General features: G+C 43.5%; 1 protein-coding gene across 7 annotated transcripts in view; it reads right to left on the bottom strand.

The window, feature by feature from the left end:
* The window catches only part of LOC127580770 (F-actin-monooxygenase mical1-like), a 133,882-nt gene that overhangs the window by 82,000 nt on the left and 34,075 nt on the right, over positions 1-17,807 (bottom strand). For 4 of the 7 annotated variants that reach the window (XM_052034609.1, XM_052034617.1, XM_052034616.1 and 1 more), the window contains exon 5: positions 11,458-11,558. The exons of 1 other annotated variant lie outside the window; for it this stretch is intronic. The gene's annotated coding sequence lies outside the window, so the exon portion shown is untranslated. Of the gene's footprint in view, positions 1-11,457; positions 11,608-13,009; positions 13,619-17,807 lie in introns of those variants that run through there. 2 more of the 7 variants (XM_052034613.1, XM_052034615.1) reach the window with 2 other exon arrangements.

The following is a 17,807-nucleotide window of genomic DNA, read 5'->3' as shown; positions in this document are numbered from 1 at the left end:
AACCAAGGCCTCATCTGTTCTGCAAATCCCTCTGCACTATTGAAAAGTGAGTAGGGCAGTCTTGACAATATTTATCCCTCAGTCATTATCACTACATTAGATTAATACAGAACATCTGGTCATCACCATATTGCACCATGTGACAGTTTACTGTGTGCTGATTATATGCCTGTTGTGTGAAAACTGCACACCTTTAAAACCACAGCTACACTTAAAAGCAGATAAGTTGGGAAATAACTGGGCAAACAAGCAGCAGGTCAAAGTCGAGCTTATTGTGGCTATGGAATTGTGGATTTTAAAGGAAAGATTGAACAGCTTAGGATTCTTTTCTGAAAACTAGAAGATTAAGGATGACTTGATAGTGATCTTTAAAATTATGAAGAGTTTTGGAAACAGTATTCGTTTCCTATCACAGATAAAATCAGGAGCCATAAATATAAAATAGTCATAAATATAGCTCTTAGAGAATTTAGGAGGAATGTCTTCACTTTGAGGATGGCTGGGAAATGGAAGTGGGAGTTTAAAGAGAAGCCAGGTAAACAAGGAATATGGTTCCACTGATTGAGTTGGGTGTAGTAGGGTTGGCAGAAGCTTGTGTGAACCATAAAGACCATCACAGACCCTTCTGCTTCTCTTTTCATGGGATGCTGCCCAACTTGATGAGTGTTTCCAGCATTTTCTATTTTTATTTCAGATCTCCAGCAACTGCATTTTTTTTCATTTTCTCAGAACAGTTTGTAGTGTAAAAGGTCATGGCTGTCATGTGACTGTGACAACACTGACCCCTCTGGCTGGGATGACACCACTGAGCACATGGCCGAAAGCAACACCACTGTCAATCAAGGTTTGGCTCCACCCCATTAGGTAAACACCTTTGTCCTTGCTGGACCACTCGGATTGGTCTGTGCGAGCACCTTTGTCCTGGGCACACCGACCACTGGCCCGTTTAAAACACCTTTGTCCTTGCTGGACCACCCAGCCCCCCAGCAGCATAAAAGTGCTGCATGTTTGGTTTTCTCCCTCTCTGTCTCTGAGGATGTTGAGGTAAACTGTGCACTACTTCAGGGCAGTTAGTTAAAGACTCCCGAGACCAAAGAGCCGATGTTTGTCCAGAATATCAGGGTGTTCAAACATTGTATTGTTTATTCCCTGATCATTTGTACCCAGTTATTGTGTGTGCACATATCACCTCCTGTTGTGATTCCCTCCACATTCGCAACCTCCTGCTTGAGAGTGTGCGAGTGTGCATTTGTTCCTTTCCATTCTGTTCCTGCGTCTGTCTCTGTAAATAAAAATTCTCCTTTTTGAAGTACAAAGACTGTGTGTCCAAACCTTTACCTTTAAGATACCAAAAGAACCTTTCTCACAACAGAGTTCTATGTTGTATCTTCAATATAAATGTTTTGTAAAACCTAGCCCAATGTTTTACGTTCATGCATGGGACCTGGGTGTCATGGGCAAGGTGGGCACATATTGCCCATGACTTGTGGCCCTTCAGAGGGTAGTGGTGGTCTGCCTTCTCATTTCAGGCACCAAAATGCCGTATTTTGTCAGTATAGTCTCTCCTGAAGCAGGTTCAAGAAGTTACTGACACTTATGTCAACCAACACTAAAGGCATGATATTCACAAGTGGCAGTGGCACATGCACATCACAGCTTGGGTTGTGGAAATGTTCTTCAGACAATTGAGAGGTGCAACATTTAAAGTAATAAAAAAAGTTGCACTGCAGCGTCTTTTTCTCACATTTCTCGGAATTACTTCAAAGTGCACAACCTGCGGCTCCTTGTGCACAGCAAGATACCAGTCACAGCAATGAGATGAAAACTCAACAATAATCTGTTTACTCAGTGGTTCTGGTTGAAGCCAGGGTTGTTGTTCGGGATATCAAGAAAACCATAGGTTCTCCCTCATCCACCTGACCAAACAATAGTATAATAAGAGCAGTACATACAAAATGAATGATAGGGCCCTAAGGAGTATTAAGGAAGAGAGGGACATTGATGCACAAGTCCAAGGATCCTTGAAGAACAGGTGATGAAGAAGGCATATGGGATACTTGTGTTCATTAGCCAGAGCACAGAATATAACAGCAGGAAGGATATGGTACAACTTTATAAAACATTGGCTAGGTTACGGCTGGAATATTGTGTACCGTTCTGGTCACCACATTATGTGAAACACATGATTGCACTGGATAGGGTGCAGACAAGATTCGCCAGGATGTTGACTGGGATGAAGCCTTTCAGTTATGAGGAGAGACTGGATAGGCCTGGTTAGTTTCCCTTGGAGTGGAGGAGGCTGAGGTGTACCTGATTATGGGCAGTATAGATAGGGCAGATAGTAAGAAACTTTTCCCCATAGCAGAGGTATTTAAATCTAGAGCCTATAGGTTTGAGGTAAACTGTAAGAGATTCAGAGGGGACTTTTCACCCACAAGTGGTTAGAACCTGGAACACACTACCTGAGTAGGTCCTGGAGGCAGGACCTCCACAACATTTAGGAAGTATCTCGATGCACACCTGAGTTGCCAAGACATAGAAGGCTATGGACCAAGTGATGGAAAATGGGATTAGTACAAAGAAGTTCTGGATGGTTGGCCTGGACCTGCTGGGCTGAAGGGCCTGTTCCTATGCTATAGAATTCTACAAGATGTTAAAAAAATTGGAAATTATTGATAAAAAGTCAAGTATAATAAATTATAAGAGAAATAAAAGCACATCAGGACTAATCTTTTACCTCAGCATCACTTTTCTGCATTAATCCCAGGTCTCTTGACATTCTTAAATCAGTCTTCTTCTTGAAGGTACTTAGCGATTAAGATACACTATTGGTCAGAGAATTGCAAACGTTCACTACTCTGGGTTAAGAAATTTCTTCTCATCTCAGTCCAGAATGGCTGATTCCTTATTCTGAGATGGTGAGGCTAGTTCTACACACCTCAGTGAGGGCAAACATGATCCCAGCATCTACTTTATTAAGCCCTAAAAAAAATTTTGTATGTTTCAATAAGATCACCTCTCATTCTTCTAAACTTTAGAGAATATAAGCTCACTTAAATTCACTTAAAAATTTACTAACTGATCTAAATTAATTAAAATATCAATATTAATTAAAGTAAAGCAAAAGAAAACAAACAAGTTACAGCGCCAGTGACCTGGGTACAAATCTGGTCACTGTCTGTAAGGAGTTTGTACGTCCTCCCCGTGTGTCTGCGTGGGTTTCCTCCGGGTGCTCCGGTTTCCTCCCACATTCCAAAAGACGTACAGGTTAGGAAGTTGTGGGCACGCTATGTTGGCGCCGGAAGGGTGGCAACACTTGCGGGCTGCCCCCAGAACACTACGCAAAAAGATGTATTTCACTTTGTGTTTTGATGTACATGTGACTAATAAAGATATCTTATTTAATTAAAGTCACCAGCCCCATTTCATAGCTGGTGTGAAGCTGAGGAGCTGGATACAAAGTACATCCAGCTCATCAGCTCAGGTTGTGATTAACATCCATAGTCCAAAGACGGAGCAGAAAGTCAGATGCTCCCAGAATGAGCATGTGCCCAAGTCTGGAATGTGTTCCTACAGTGCAGGTGCCCAAGCCCAGAATGCGCTGGCACGTGCACTGCAGCTAGCCAGCGGTACCCTATGGCCCCACTAGCTAGCTGTCAATGCAATCCAGCTCATTATCTCATTGGAGTATTGATTGCGGGGTCAGCCATGAGAAAGTACTTCAAAATAAAAGCCCAGAAAGGAGTTGTCCTTATATTCAGTATAACCCCACCTGGTTTTGTGTCAGCGACAAACTTAGAAATATTACATCACCCAATTCATTGATACGTATTGTAAATTACTGGGGCCCAAGTACTGATCCCTGTGGTACTCTGTAAGTCACTTCCTGTCACCTGAAAGAGGACCCAGTTATTCCTACTCTCTGTTTTCTATTGTCAATCAATTTTCAGTCAATGCCAGTATATTACCTCTAATCTCATGTACTTTAATTTTGTACACTAACTTCTTATGTGAAACTTTATCAAAGGCCTTCTAAAAAGTTTGGTTATAATTTTTTGATGATAAAAATCATAGGCAGGAAAGTAAATTGTGAAGAAGGCATAAGGAGCCTACAAAGAGAAATAGAAACTTTTAAGTAAGTAGACAATGATCTAACACACAGAGTACAATGTGAGAACATGTGAATTTATCTGTTTTGGCAGGAAGAATAAAAAAACAAAAGCATATTATCTAAACAGTGCAAGTTTCCAGAACTCAGAGACGCACGGGGATCTTAGTGTCACGGTACATGTTTCACAGAAGGCCAGCTTGCAAATTCAGCAAGTAAATAGGAAAGCTAAGAGAATCTTATATATTGCCAGGAGAATTTAATGCAGAAGTAGAAAGGTTATGCGTCAGTTATACAGGACGTTGTTTGGAACACAGCTGTGACCTGTATTGGTCTCCTTATTTAATGAAGGATATTTCATTTGTTCATTTGGTCCCTGAATATTAAGTGGAAAATATTTGACCTCACATGGCCAGCAGAAAGGCAAAACAGCAATTCAAAAGTACCTAGTAAATATTCCCACCCACCTCCTGGTGGAGTTTTGGAAACTCCAACTTCAGTAAGGATAGTGCAGTACGAAGCATGGAGAACACAACAAAATGAGGCATGGGTGGGGTGAGCTCGAAGTGAGCTATCTGAGATAGAACCATATGCAATTACTCTGACTCATGTTAACTGGAATATGTTAAGTTGAGATGTGTAGGCTAACTTAGAGAGAAGAATGTTCCAGGTCTCATCTTTAGTCAGCTAGAAGGCAGAAAAAAAGGGTCTCGACCAGAAATGTCAACTGTTTATTTCCCTCCATAGATGCTGCCTGACCTGCTGAGTTCCTCCAGCATTTTGTGTGTGTTGCTCCAGATTCCAGCATCTGCAGAGTCTCTTGTGTCTGAATACAAGTGCCAAGTCTTTAATATTTCAGGACCTCCAAAAGCAGTTTACAGCCATTGAAGCACTTTTGATTTTGAAGAGCAACCATAATGATGGAATGGAAAATGCCACACAGAATTTGCTCACAGCAACATGATGTTGGTTGAGGGATAAAAACTGGCTGCTCCCATGTTTTTCTTTGATAAAAGACACCAAAAAATCTATTACAACAACCTGAGAGAGCTGAGATAACCCCAGTTTAACATCTCAACTGGAAAAAGACACAATGCAACTGACTAGCACTGCCTCTGAAGTGTCACCAGATTACGTGCTCAAGTTCCAGATGCTGGCATTCAATCCACAATATTTAGACCTTAAGGAAAATTTGCTTCCTCGTAAGCATGAGCTAACAGGAAAGGAACATGGTGCTGAGACAGAGAAAGTTAAAATACTTTTCATTACAAGTATTGTTCCTTGGAATGGCTTCTACAGGCTAACGATTTCTAAGTAGCGTATTCATGAGTCTTTCAGATGTAACGGAGAGACTCCATTTATGGCATGGCCTTTACAAGAGCACAGACCTGCAGCAATCACGGTCTGTAAGGAGTTTGTACGTTCTCCCCATGTCCGCGTGGGTTTCCTCCGGGTGCTCCCGTTTTCTCCCACATTCCAAAGACGTACGGGTTAGAAAGTTGTGGGCATGCTATGTTGGTGCCGGAAGAGTGGCGACACACTTGCAAGCTGCCCCCTGAACACTCTATGCAAAATATGCATTTCACTGTGTGTTTCGATGTCCATGTGACCGATAAAGATATCTTATCTTACGAGCCTTTTTGCGTTCAGGATATTTTCTTGGTCAGTATCTCCATATGTCACACAACCGTCAGTGTCCAAGCGTTATAGAGTCAGAGCTCTCACTGTCAGGTGTGAACGTTAAAAGTGATAACTCTGATCAGCTGCTCGTTAGGGAAAGCACTACACACCCAAGATGCGTGGATGGAGTATACAGATAAGTGAACGTCTAATTGAATAGACTACTCCTGTTCTTATACACCTTGAAATGCCAACTCTGATTGGAGACTTCTTCAAAATTCTAAAATGAGCATCTTCAATAAGTGAGAGTCAAACTATTGCACCCTGATATTCCATGACATTGTTATCCTCAACCCTAACAACTTCAATACCTGGAGGGAGTCACAATCAAGCAGACAGTTAAATTAAACCACTCATATAAAAACTGTGACTAAAAGCCACAGGCTGGATATCCAACAGTGAGTGACTCACTTTCTGACCACCTCCCCCAAACCAAAACCTTTTCCATCAAGTCAGGAATGAGATAAAAATAAAAAAATGCTGGAAAAACACGGCAGGTCGGGCAGTATTTGTGGAAAGGGAAAAGATCAACATTTTGGGTCTGAGACCCTTCGTCAGAACCAGCATTTTCTGTTTTTTATTTCAGATTTCCAGCAATTGCAGTTTATTTTCTGATTTTCATTCACTCACAATTTGCCTGGCTGAGCAACATTCAATAAACCCAATATAATCCGGAACAGGGTAGTCACTTTGGCTGGCATCTTATCCACCACCTTGAACATTCGCTCCCTTTACCACCAGTGCATTGTGGCTGCAGTGTGTGCCATGTACAAAATGCACTGCACTAACTCACCAAGACTTCTTCAACAGCACCTCCAAAACCTGTGACCTTCACCACCCAAACAATGGAAGCACCAGGAATAAGAATACTATAACCAATGAGTCACACACAAGTCTGATTTGGAAACATATTGCCAAGCCATCATCATTACTGGGTCAAAATCCTGGAATTCCCTCTCAGTACTGGGCGAGGGAACTGTACCAGTTCAAGAAGGTGACTCGCTGCATCTTTTCAAAGGCAACAAGAAATAGATAACCAGTGCCGCCCTTCTGAACAATACAGAGGTGTCATGAAAGAATTTTTCAAAATGAACCATGCTGACTATTCTGCTCAAGGCAGGTTATTTCCACTCCAGATGAATCAGCCCACGTTGAGCATCACAGACACCCCTGACTTCCACAAGTGGGGTTACACCAGCCAGCCCAGCCAGTTAGGAACACAGCAGTGCAGAATTAGTCAATAAAATGCCATCCTCGCTCAGTCTCCTTTCTTCTCCAGGAATCTTTTTTGCTTTCTTCCACCTTTCTCTCCCTTGTTTCTCTTTCTGTTCTCCACAGGGCATCGGTTACGTACAAGCACATGATCTGGATTGGCTCTGATGCCTCTGTAATTACTCAACTGATATCCACTGTTCAGCATTATACCAGAGGGTGTGTAGCTCACTGTGATAAACCTAGCACAGGTTCATATTCTGGTTGAATCTAATGATGATTGCTGCAATATAGAATGACTAATATTTTCTGTTAATGAAGATTGTCAGTATGAGGTGTCTCTAGACTCATGGAGTTATAATGCAGGAAAGAGGCCCTTCGGCCCAAGTCATCCATGTCAACCAAGACACCTATCTATGCTGGTCCCATATACCTGCATTTGGCACATACCCCTCTAAACCTTTCTTATCCATGTACCTGTCCAAATATCTTTTAAATGTTGTAATTGTACCTGTCTCTACCACTTCCTCCGGCAGCTCGTTCCATATACCCACCACCTGTAGGAAAAACCTGCCCCTCAGGTCCCATTCTGCCCCTCACCTTAAACCTATGCCCTCTCATTTAAGACTCCCCTACTCTGGGGAAAAAGATTGTGATTATCCACCCTATCTATGGACCTCATAATTTTATAAACCTCTGTAAGGTCACCCCTCAACATCCTTCGCTCCAGGGAAAACAGTCCCACCCTATCCAATTGCTACTGCAGTTCAAGCCCTCCAGTCCAGGCAACAGTCCTCTGAACCTTTTCTGCACCCTCTCTGGCTTACTCACATTCTTCCTATAGCATGGCAACCAGAACTGCTCTCAATACTCCAAGTACAACCTAACCAATGAGAACAATATAACAATAAGTGTAAACAAAAAAACCAAGTCAGGTACCAAGATGCTGAGTGAATTAAACTGAGGTAAGCAGAGATAAGATAAGATATTTTTATTAGTCACATGTACATTGAAACACACAGTGAAATGCATCTTTTGCGTAGAGTGTTCTGGGGGCAGCCGGCAAGTGTCACCGCGCTTCCGGCGCCAACATAGCATGCCCACAACTTCCTAACCTGTACGTCTTTGGAATGTGAGAGGAAACCGGAGCACCCAGAGGAAACCCATGCAGACACACGGGGAGAACGTACAAAACTCCTTACAGACAGTGGCCGGATTTGAACCTGGGTCGCTAGCGCTGTAAAGCATTACACTAACCGCTACACTACCGTGCCTGCCCCGTGTGAAAGGGAGGGTTAAAACACAGTACCCAACAGCTACTCTGGCTGAGATCAAATAAATCGGCATAGAATGAGAATCAAGCCAGGAATTTCGTGATCTGCACACAAGTCCTGGGTCAAGAATGTGTGCAGAGGCGGTACGAGTGACATATTTTCCATGTACCACTAGAAATTCAACAGTAGAATCTGGAGGAGGAAGTGAGCTTGAGCAGAAGCTGAACCATAGAACAGAACAGCACAGGAACAGGCTGTTCATCCAACCAGTTTCCCCTTCACCACCACCCTCCTTCATGTGGCTGAATGCCACCTGACATTGAAAAAGTTTTAACTCCACTCATTTTCTCCAAACCAAAGTTGTAGCTCTGGGAACTCGCATGGCCCCAAGTTATATCTGTCTCTTTATGGGATACACAGAGCAATCATTTCAAAGTATTACTTTACTCCCTCTCCTCCATTTCTTTTTCCAATATATTGGCTTTTCACACTTTCGTTCAGAGCTCAGAAGTTTCATTACCTTTGCTGTCATTTTCATACAGTTCACCTCTGACACCCCCCTTCATTTTATCAACTTCTCAGTCTACATCTCAGCAGTTTAGTGACCAACATCCTTTATAAGCCTACAGAGCCCAAAAGATAACAAAGCTTTCCAATCAGAAATGGCAGGTTCTGATGAAAGGTCATCAAAATGCTACATTAACTCCACTTTTCTCTCTCCAAAATTATCTGCAAAATATGTCCAGAATTCTGTTTTATTTCAGATTTGCAACAACTGTTTAAAACAGATTTTGTTATGTAATTCAGTTCCAGCATCGTGTTTTTTAAAAAAATTTCTTTCCATTTTTATCATTCATCTCCTTCTATTTACACCTCCTTTTGGCAGCTCAGCTGTGATTATTCCACCTTCATCATACCCTCTCAGCCAGCAGCACCACCACCTTTCTTGGTGTCCACCCATGGACACTCCCTTTGTCCTCTTTCCCCTTCTCTACAATCTAAAACACATTCGATTCAAACTTTTCCTAGCTCGGAAGAGAAGTCAGCCACCTAAAACGTTAACTCCTGTTTCTCTCGATGCAAGAGCTGCCTTCCCTGCTGAGCATTTCCAGCACTTGTTCTTATCACAGTGTTATGCAAGCATTTGTCTTCACCATCTTCCTCACGCAAATTTTAAAAGAAAGAACATGCAAACACAGCACAGTATAAACTGCTGCTTGATTAAGAAAGTGTAAGCCTACAGCCAACTGTTTGAACCAATGGGCTCGGTTTACTCTGGGCCAAGGCATAGTGTTATATTAAAGCCTGTCCACGATGTACATTCACGTTTGAAGTGTGGTTTTCTCAGTTTTGAAATCTGCAACATTCCTGTGCATGTGTCTCTGTATATGCGTGGATATATATCTTTTTCAGAAATGTGCATTCAGTTGAGTTTTGCAGGTGTGATGTCTGGAAGGAAAGAACATTTGTATCTTTTAAACCGACAGCACTCTTAAAACAACCACTGGTTGCATCAGTGAAGTGCTCCTTAACACGAAAAGCATTTTTGCTATTTTTTGCAATGCTGGCTGTACTTATTTTATGGGTTCCGCTGAAAGAGCAGACAGGGGATTGTCCACCAGCTGCTGTTGCATGTGCAGTGCCTGGCACTAAGACAGAAGGCTGTAGATTCCAACCCAACACCAGGGATTTGGGCACAGAAACCTTGCCTACAGTGTGGTACTGAGGAGTGCTGAGCTGTTGAACATTATGTTTTGAAACCAAAGCCACATTTGTCTTGTAGAGTAGAAATAAAAAAAACCCACAGCATTATTTTAAGAAAAAGTTTTTTTCTGGTCTTAACCAATATTCATACTTAACTAAAACCACTAAAAAGAGGTTATGAGGTGAACATGGAAATACAGGAAGGAGATAGAGAGCTTAGTGACATGGTGTCATGACAACAACCTTTCCCTCAATGTAGCAAAACAGAAGAGCTGGTCATTGACTTCAGGAAGGGGGGCAGTGCACATGCTCCTCTCTACATCAATGGTGCTGAGGTCAAGAGGGTTGAGAGCTTCAAATTCATAGGAGTGAACATCACCAATAGCCTGTCCTGGTCCAACCATGTAAACGTCATGACCAAGAAAGCTCACCAGTGCCTCTACTTCCTCAGGAGGCTAAAGAAATTTGGCATGTTCCCATCAACCCTCACCAATTTTAATTGATTCACCATAGAAAGCATCCTATCTGGATGCATCACAGCTTGGTACGAGCAACTGTTCTGCCCATGACTCCAACAAACTGCAGAGAGTTGTGCACACAGCTCAGCACATCATGGAAACCAGCCTCCCCTCCATGGACTCTGTCTATACCTCTCGCTGCCTCGGTAAAGCAGCCAGCATAATCAAAGACCCCACTCACCATGGACATTCTCTCTTTTCTCCTCTCCCATCTGGCAGAAGATACAAAAGCCTGAAAGCACATAGCACCAGGCTCAAGGACAGCTTCTATCCCACTGTTATAAGACTATTACATGGTTCCCTTGTACGATAAGATGGACTCTTGACCTCACAATCTACCTTGTTATGACCTTGCACCTTATTGTCCACCTGCACTGCACTTTCTCTGTAGCTGTAACACTTTATTCTGCATTCTGTTATTGTTTTACTTTGTACTACCTCGTTGCATACAGAGTTCACCTGTATGCGTGGTAGGCTAGACAAGTTTACAAGTTTTTCAGTATACCTCAGTAGGTGTGAAAATAATAAACCAATTTCAATAAGTTACTGCGCAGACTGGCTGCTGCATTTTCCACTTACAACAGTGACTATACTTCAAAAGCACTTCACAGATGTAGAACATTTTATGGCCCTGAGGTTATTAAAAGGTACTATATAACTGGATCATTTTTTGAAAGGATAAATTCCAAGCGTGTGCTGGAGAAACATGGGGTTAGTACGTGAGCCCAGTGCTCCTTTTAATGCCTTGGAATATACGGTCAAGTGAATTCTGTCTCAGGCATTACAAAGCACCGGAGTGTTCATGCTGCAGTATAATTAAGCAGTTCAAGGGAAAGAAAGCACTCTGTATATTAAAGAAAACTCGCACACTTTCAGAGAAAACCCGCGCAGTCAGCAGCACAAAATTGAAAGATGCCTGTTAACACCACGGACGCAGAGAAACACACTACATCAGACCTACCGTCTTCCCTGTCTCTCAGCTCCCGGACTTTAGCAATCCCTGGGTGCAGATGTTCCCGTCAGTGACTTATTGTTTGCTCTTACAATCAGCATGGGCGGGATCTGATGCAGAGTGACACAACCAGGAAGTGAATGAGGGAACTGTACTTCTCTGAAAGGATAGGTTGTTGTAAGAAGCAGCACACAAATGAGTAATGAGCTACTTTACTTACCCCTCAAAGCAGCACTATGGGGAGCTTTCTGCCGCTGCAATGATCTTTTAATCAGAAGAATCTGCACTTCACCATAATTAACAACTTATACATATAATCCTAGAACTTGTGGTTTTCAACTCTGCAATGAAACTGAAGGCAGTAGAGATTTTCACTGCCTTCTAACCCTTCAGAGCAAATGTGCAATTTCACAGCAGCTATTATCTATATCTAGGTGAGATACACTCCATTTCGCTGTAACATGCAGGCAGGCTATTCTGAGTCTCTCTGCCTCAGGAAGGTGGGATGTGCTCTGTTCTCCCAGTCAAACCCAGGTGGTAGGCAAATTACACTATGTAATGTAGCATAGCAGTTAGCGCGACGCTATTACAGCGCCAGCGATCGGGGTTCGATTCCCGTCGCTGTCTGTAAGGAGCTTGTACGTCCTCCCGTGCCTGCGTGGGTTTCCTCCGGGTGCTCCGGTTTCCTCCCACATTTCAAAGACATACGGATAGGTTAATTTGGGTTTAAAATGGGCTGCACGGACTTGTTGGGCCGGAAGGGCCTGTTACCACACTGTAAAAAAAATGTACTGACCAAGAATGTAAAGGTTTTTTTGCACTATTTCTTCCTTTGTATTCTTTTTGGTCATGAATGAAGTCTATTTTTGGGGGAAAAAAAATTCGGAATAGCCAAGTTGGGAGTGTGGGGGCAGCACTTTCTCACAATGGTGGGCAAGAACCTAGTCATCAGGTGCAAGGTGTTGCTGTATGTGGTGCAAGCCCACATCCAGCTCCTTTACTGTGGCAGTCACCTGAGCCACCTTCTGTTCTCTGGAGATTCAAACTGGAATGCATCCATCGAGTTGTGATGTACAGATCTCCAGAGAAAGGGAGTAAAAAGACATACCTGATATTCTGCCTGGGTAGTCTACAACCTGAAAGCGTGAACATTAAGTTCTCCAGTTTCTGATAAACTGCTCCCCCTCTGTCCCTTTACTCTCTCCTCCTGATGGATTCAGTTCCTTCTACACAACCTCCCAGGTCCCATTGCCCAGTTTCTTTCCTCTCCTCCATCTGCCCATCACCCACATACTCCTTCCACTGGGTCCCCTCCCACTACTGTTCCCATCTGCCCTCCCCACCCCCCTTATTTGGTTCCACGCTCTACCTTCTTTTCCTATCAGATTCCATCATTTCCAACTCTTCGTTGCCTCCGCCTATCACCTCCCAGCCTCGGTTGTTATTTCCACCCTTCCCCCCCTCCATCTGCCTATCACCCCTCCTCACCCAGATCCACCTATCGCTTGCCAGCTCATGCTCCAACCCTTCCCCTCACCTCTTTATACTGGCTGTCTCCTACCTTTCAGTCCAGATGACAGGTTTCGACCCAAAACATTGATTGTCCATTTCCCTTCACAGATGCTGTCTGATCCACTAAGTTTCTCCGGCATCCTGTGTTTTTTTGCTCTAGACCTGCAGTCGCTTGTTTCTCCATAGCCCTCACCCTGATGGCCACCTTTGTGTGTCACTGCATCATGTTGTGTGTAGGTTCTCAGTACGCAAACACCAAATGTCATTGGGTCCTGAGGTTCTGCCCATCCCCGATGTGAAGGAAGGGCCTGCCTTCATTGTCACACAATGTCCTATTCAGTTGGACCTTGCCACACCGCCTGTCCTTTGTAGAAAAGTTCCTGTGGATAAACACCTCTGACCACAGGTCCATCAGGTTGTGGTCAGCTCAGTTTGTCCTGGTGGCCCTGTGGGAGAAGGACACGGTGGACTCTGTTCGATGGTTCCACGAGCAGATTATCAAAGTCACATGGCAGAATGCTTTGCCGCCAGAACTCACAAACAAGCACTTCCAAATAGATCCTTTGTGCAGAGCCACAGTATCACTCCTGAAGCATACTGCCCTTGAGATGACTGCAGTGCTGATGAGATAATTGTCCACCTCCTCGTGGCCTGTGCATTTGCCAAAATGGTCGGGAAAAGGGGTCCTTGTTGAGCTGCATAACACAGGACTCTGTGTTCCACTGGTTGTCCCCAGGACATGTACTGAGACAAACATCACCTGCTGCTACTGGAAAATCATTAACTCAGTGAAAAATACACTATGGGCTACATTCTAAGATACGGTTACTGCTGGACACTGAGGGCCTGTATCCTGGATAACAGCATCTCAAACACTTCATGGATGTATTCTTTCAGTGGGAAACATGAATGGCATTTAAGATAAGATATCTCTATTAGTTACATGTACATCGAAACACACAGTGAAATGCATCTTTTTGCGTAGAGTGTTCTGGGGACAGCCGGCAAGTGTCGCCACTCTTCCTGCGCTAACGTAGCATGCCCACAACTTCCTAACCTGTACATCTTTGGAATGTGAGAGGAAATCAGAGCACCCAGAGGAAACCCACGCAGACACGGGGAGAATGTACAAACTCCTTACAGACAGCGGTGGGAATTGAACCTGGGTCACTGGTGCTGTAAAAGTGCTACGCTAACCATTACACTATCGTGCCTGCCCACGGTATTCATGCTATGTAAGAGAATGTACTCAATTGATGATACACTCAACTTGAACTGAAGATACAGACTCAGAATCAGGTTTATCATCACTGACATATGTCAATGAAATGTGTTGTTTTTGTATATACAAGTATCTTTTTGGAAAAGAATCTCAAAATAAACCTGTTTGTGTCCTAGGCACTCATGGTCAGATCCACTGACATCACGCCAGTGTGCTTCTCTGATGACTGCCCCCCAATGGCAAACTATCACCTACATGAAGATGAGAAAACTGGTGGGGGACATGGAAGCTGAACGTGAAACTGATGACCCCAGAAAACACTGAGGAACTTAAACCATGAAACCCCTCTTTGATTCCATGATGCACTGGTGAGCTTCAAGAGGTTCTTTATCCTCAAAGGTATTCAGCAGGCAAGAGAGTCTTGGAGGGAATTACGTCAATTCCAGGAAAGCATGGAGAAGTCCTGATGAAGGGTCTTGGCCCAAAACATCAACTGTTCACTTCCCTCCATAGATGCTGTCTGACCTGCTGACTTAACATTTTGTGTACATTGCTCCAGATTTCCAGCATCTGCAATCTTTCTTGTGTCTCTGAGAATATGCTCCTGCTATAGTCAATAGGGGTGGACAGGAAGAGGAAATCCAGGAGGTAAAGAGCCAAGCAAACCTCAACTTGTGTTTCTGTCATCCAAGATCATCTTCTGATCCAGAGTTCACTCTGTGGAACAGGATACCCGTCTTCTATGGTAGGTTTGAGACTACAGCTGGTGGGACAGTTTGGACCAGCTATTGACCCTGGAGGAACTGACAGCCTCTATCCATTCCTTTTGAGACAAATCAAACTCCCTGAAGCAAAGAATGAGTTAGACTTGGCTTTGTGGAACTGGATAGGCCGAGGTCTGTCAGAAGTGATAATGCTATGCTTCAAACTGGTCAGAATGCATAAGAATAGGCATCATCACCCTTATCTGTAAACAGAAGGAGGAGGATGAAAAGATCAGGAATTGGCAACCCATCTCACCGCTTTAATCACTGTGGATTACAAGATTCTGTCCAAAGCCATTGCCAATGGAGACAAATCTGCTCTGGGGTGATATTTCACTGGGACCAGAGTTACGCCATACCCAGCAGGAAGATCTTTAGTAACAACAATCAAAACATTTGGATAAGTACATGGATAGGAGGGGATCAGAGGATAGGGGTCTAGCTTGGTGGGCACCATGGTCGTCATGAATGTGCTGCTTCCATGCTGTATTACTCTATGACTCCATGACAGCCTTGCACTACATAGGGATATGATTACCTATGTGTAGGACAAGAGTATGGACACTTGTCTGGTCAACTTGGACTAGGAGAAAGCCTGTGAAAGAACACTTGGTAGATCTACTGTCTAAAATGGACTAAGGGGAATGAATCCATATTTGCACACAGTCGGTCTACACAGACATCAGTAGTGCAGTCCAAATTAATGGGTGGGAAATGGAAAGCTTCCCATCAAATACTGAGTCAGGCAAGGCCTGGTTGTACTGAGCCTTTTGCCAAATGCATCAGGAACCTCACGTGTAGAAGAGGGGTGACAATCCCAGGCAATGTGCACTCAAGTCAAAACACCCCTGCACATGCACAACATCACTGTCTTCTATGCATGGATAATATTGCGGTCTTCTGCTCGGACCCATCATTGGTCTGCAAAGTGATGAGCACCGTGACCAATTTGAACTGGCCTTGGGGGCCAGGGTCAGTTGCAGCAACAGGTCCAACCAGTCCTTTGTTCCCTTAACCATCAGTTCCAATTACCTGAAGGTGCTAAGAATCTGGTTCAGAGGAAATGGGGCATGCACCAAGAACTAGCTGGATTGAATAGCCAAGTTGAAGATCAAGTCGGTGAGAGGTGCACTTTGGTCTGCCTGAAAATTGTGGGTCTTCCATTGCAAGGAGGTATCTGTAAGTGAATGCTGCTAACAGGCACATTGCCAAGTGAAGGAGTATGTGCTGAGGGTGCACTGAGGAAGCTCGGTGCAACCACTGCAAAGGTTGTGTGTGGAAATACCACTAGACACCAAGGGGTTGGGCGCTTTGTAATAATCTCTCAAGCCCATCTCTGACGGAATGTTTAGCACTGAAAAATTGGCGACACATTGAGGTATTGTAAATTAATATAATGAATGAAGATACATTTCCACAAATGGGACATGACGTATCTTTTACAAACATTTGTGTGTGTGTGTGTGTGTGTGTGTGTGTGTGTGTGTGTGTGTATAGATATATAGATATATATATATGTGTGTGTGTGTGTGTGTGTATATATAGATATATAGATATGTGTGTGTGTGTGTGTGTGTGTGTATAGATATATATATATGTGTGTGTGTGTGTGTGTATATATAGATATATAGATATGTGTGTGTGTGTGTGTGTGTGTGTGTGTGTGTATAGATATATAGATATATATATATGTGTGTGTGTGTGTGTATATATAGATATATAGATATGTGTGTGTGTGTGTGTGTATAGATATATAGATATATATATATGTGTGTGTGTGTGTATATATAGATATATAGATATGTGTGTGTGTGTGTGTGTGCGCGCGCGTGTATATATAGATATATATATATGTGTGTGCGCGCGCGCGTGTGTGTGTATATATATAAATACAATACGGGAGGGAGAGGGGGGGGAGGGGGGAGAGGGGGGAGGGGGAGGGGGGAGGGGGTGGCGGGGGGGAGGGGGAGGGAGCGCGCTCTTGTTCATGTCAGTAGCTAGCTGTTCTTACTAGTCAAACATTCTGGTTCTGGACACATAAACCATAAGCAGCTAATTACAATGCTTCCAGTTCATCCTCCTTTTCCTTTCCTCCTGTTTTCTCACTCCATTTCTCACACTGGTGCATGAGCCTTGATGGTGATTGCATTAGATTATTTAACCAGCAAAGGCATCACTTCTGAGCTTGGTCCTGTCTCTGCCAAGCTTTACAACTGCAAACACAACGATGGGAAGAGGCATATATTTATGGCAACAACATTAAAAATTGGTAAGGCATCACTACATCAAGAATCATACCAGGAGAAGGAGTGGGGAGGGAAAATTAACGGTAGTGTAGGGAAGAGGTGGCAGGAAGCCTTGCTAAGGAGGGGGAGAGAGGAGAGCAGTGCACTAAGTATGAAGTCAGGATGGGGCTGTGGGGAGCGAAGGACGAGTTCTTGCTAAAAGCCACAAACACCTCTTTATTGTCGTTACTGTTTTTTTAGGTTTTTAGTAAATCTCGACCAGAAGCTGACTCACAGCTATGTGCGTAGGTGCTCTGGCTGCTATTGCAAGTCAGAGGCTGGGACCTTAATCACGAGTGACTAATAAAATATTCTGAGATTCTGCTAGAACTTCAGAATTGGCATACAATTGATAAATAAATGAAAAAATGGACAAGTGTAAGATTGTGCATAAATGTGGTGGTAGAGCAAAGACATCTAAGGCTGGTACATTAACGTGTGGTGGCATACACTAATGGAAGGAGATAACAGATCAAAAGATAAAAAGCATTAACAGCATAAAGGCTTTGTACTCCTTGATATGACAGTAGAGTAGCAGTTAGCGTAATGCTATTACAGCGCCAGTGACCCGGGTTC

This window comes from Pristis pectinata, chromosome 20, assembly GCF_009764475.1.
Source record: "Pristis pectinata isolate sPriPec2 chromosome 20, sPriPec2.1.pri, whole genome shotgun sequence".
Classification (NCBI taxonomy): domain Eukaryota; kingdom Metazoa; phylum Chordata; class Chondrichthyes; order Rhinopristiformes; family Pristidae; genus Pristis; species Pristis pectinata.
This window is presented reverse-complemented; position numbering and strand designations above follow the sequence as displayed.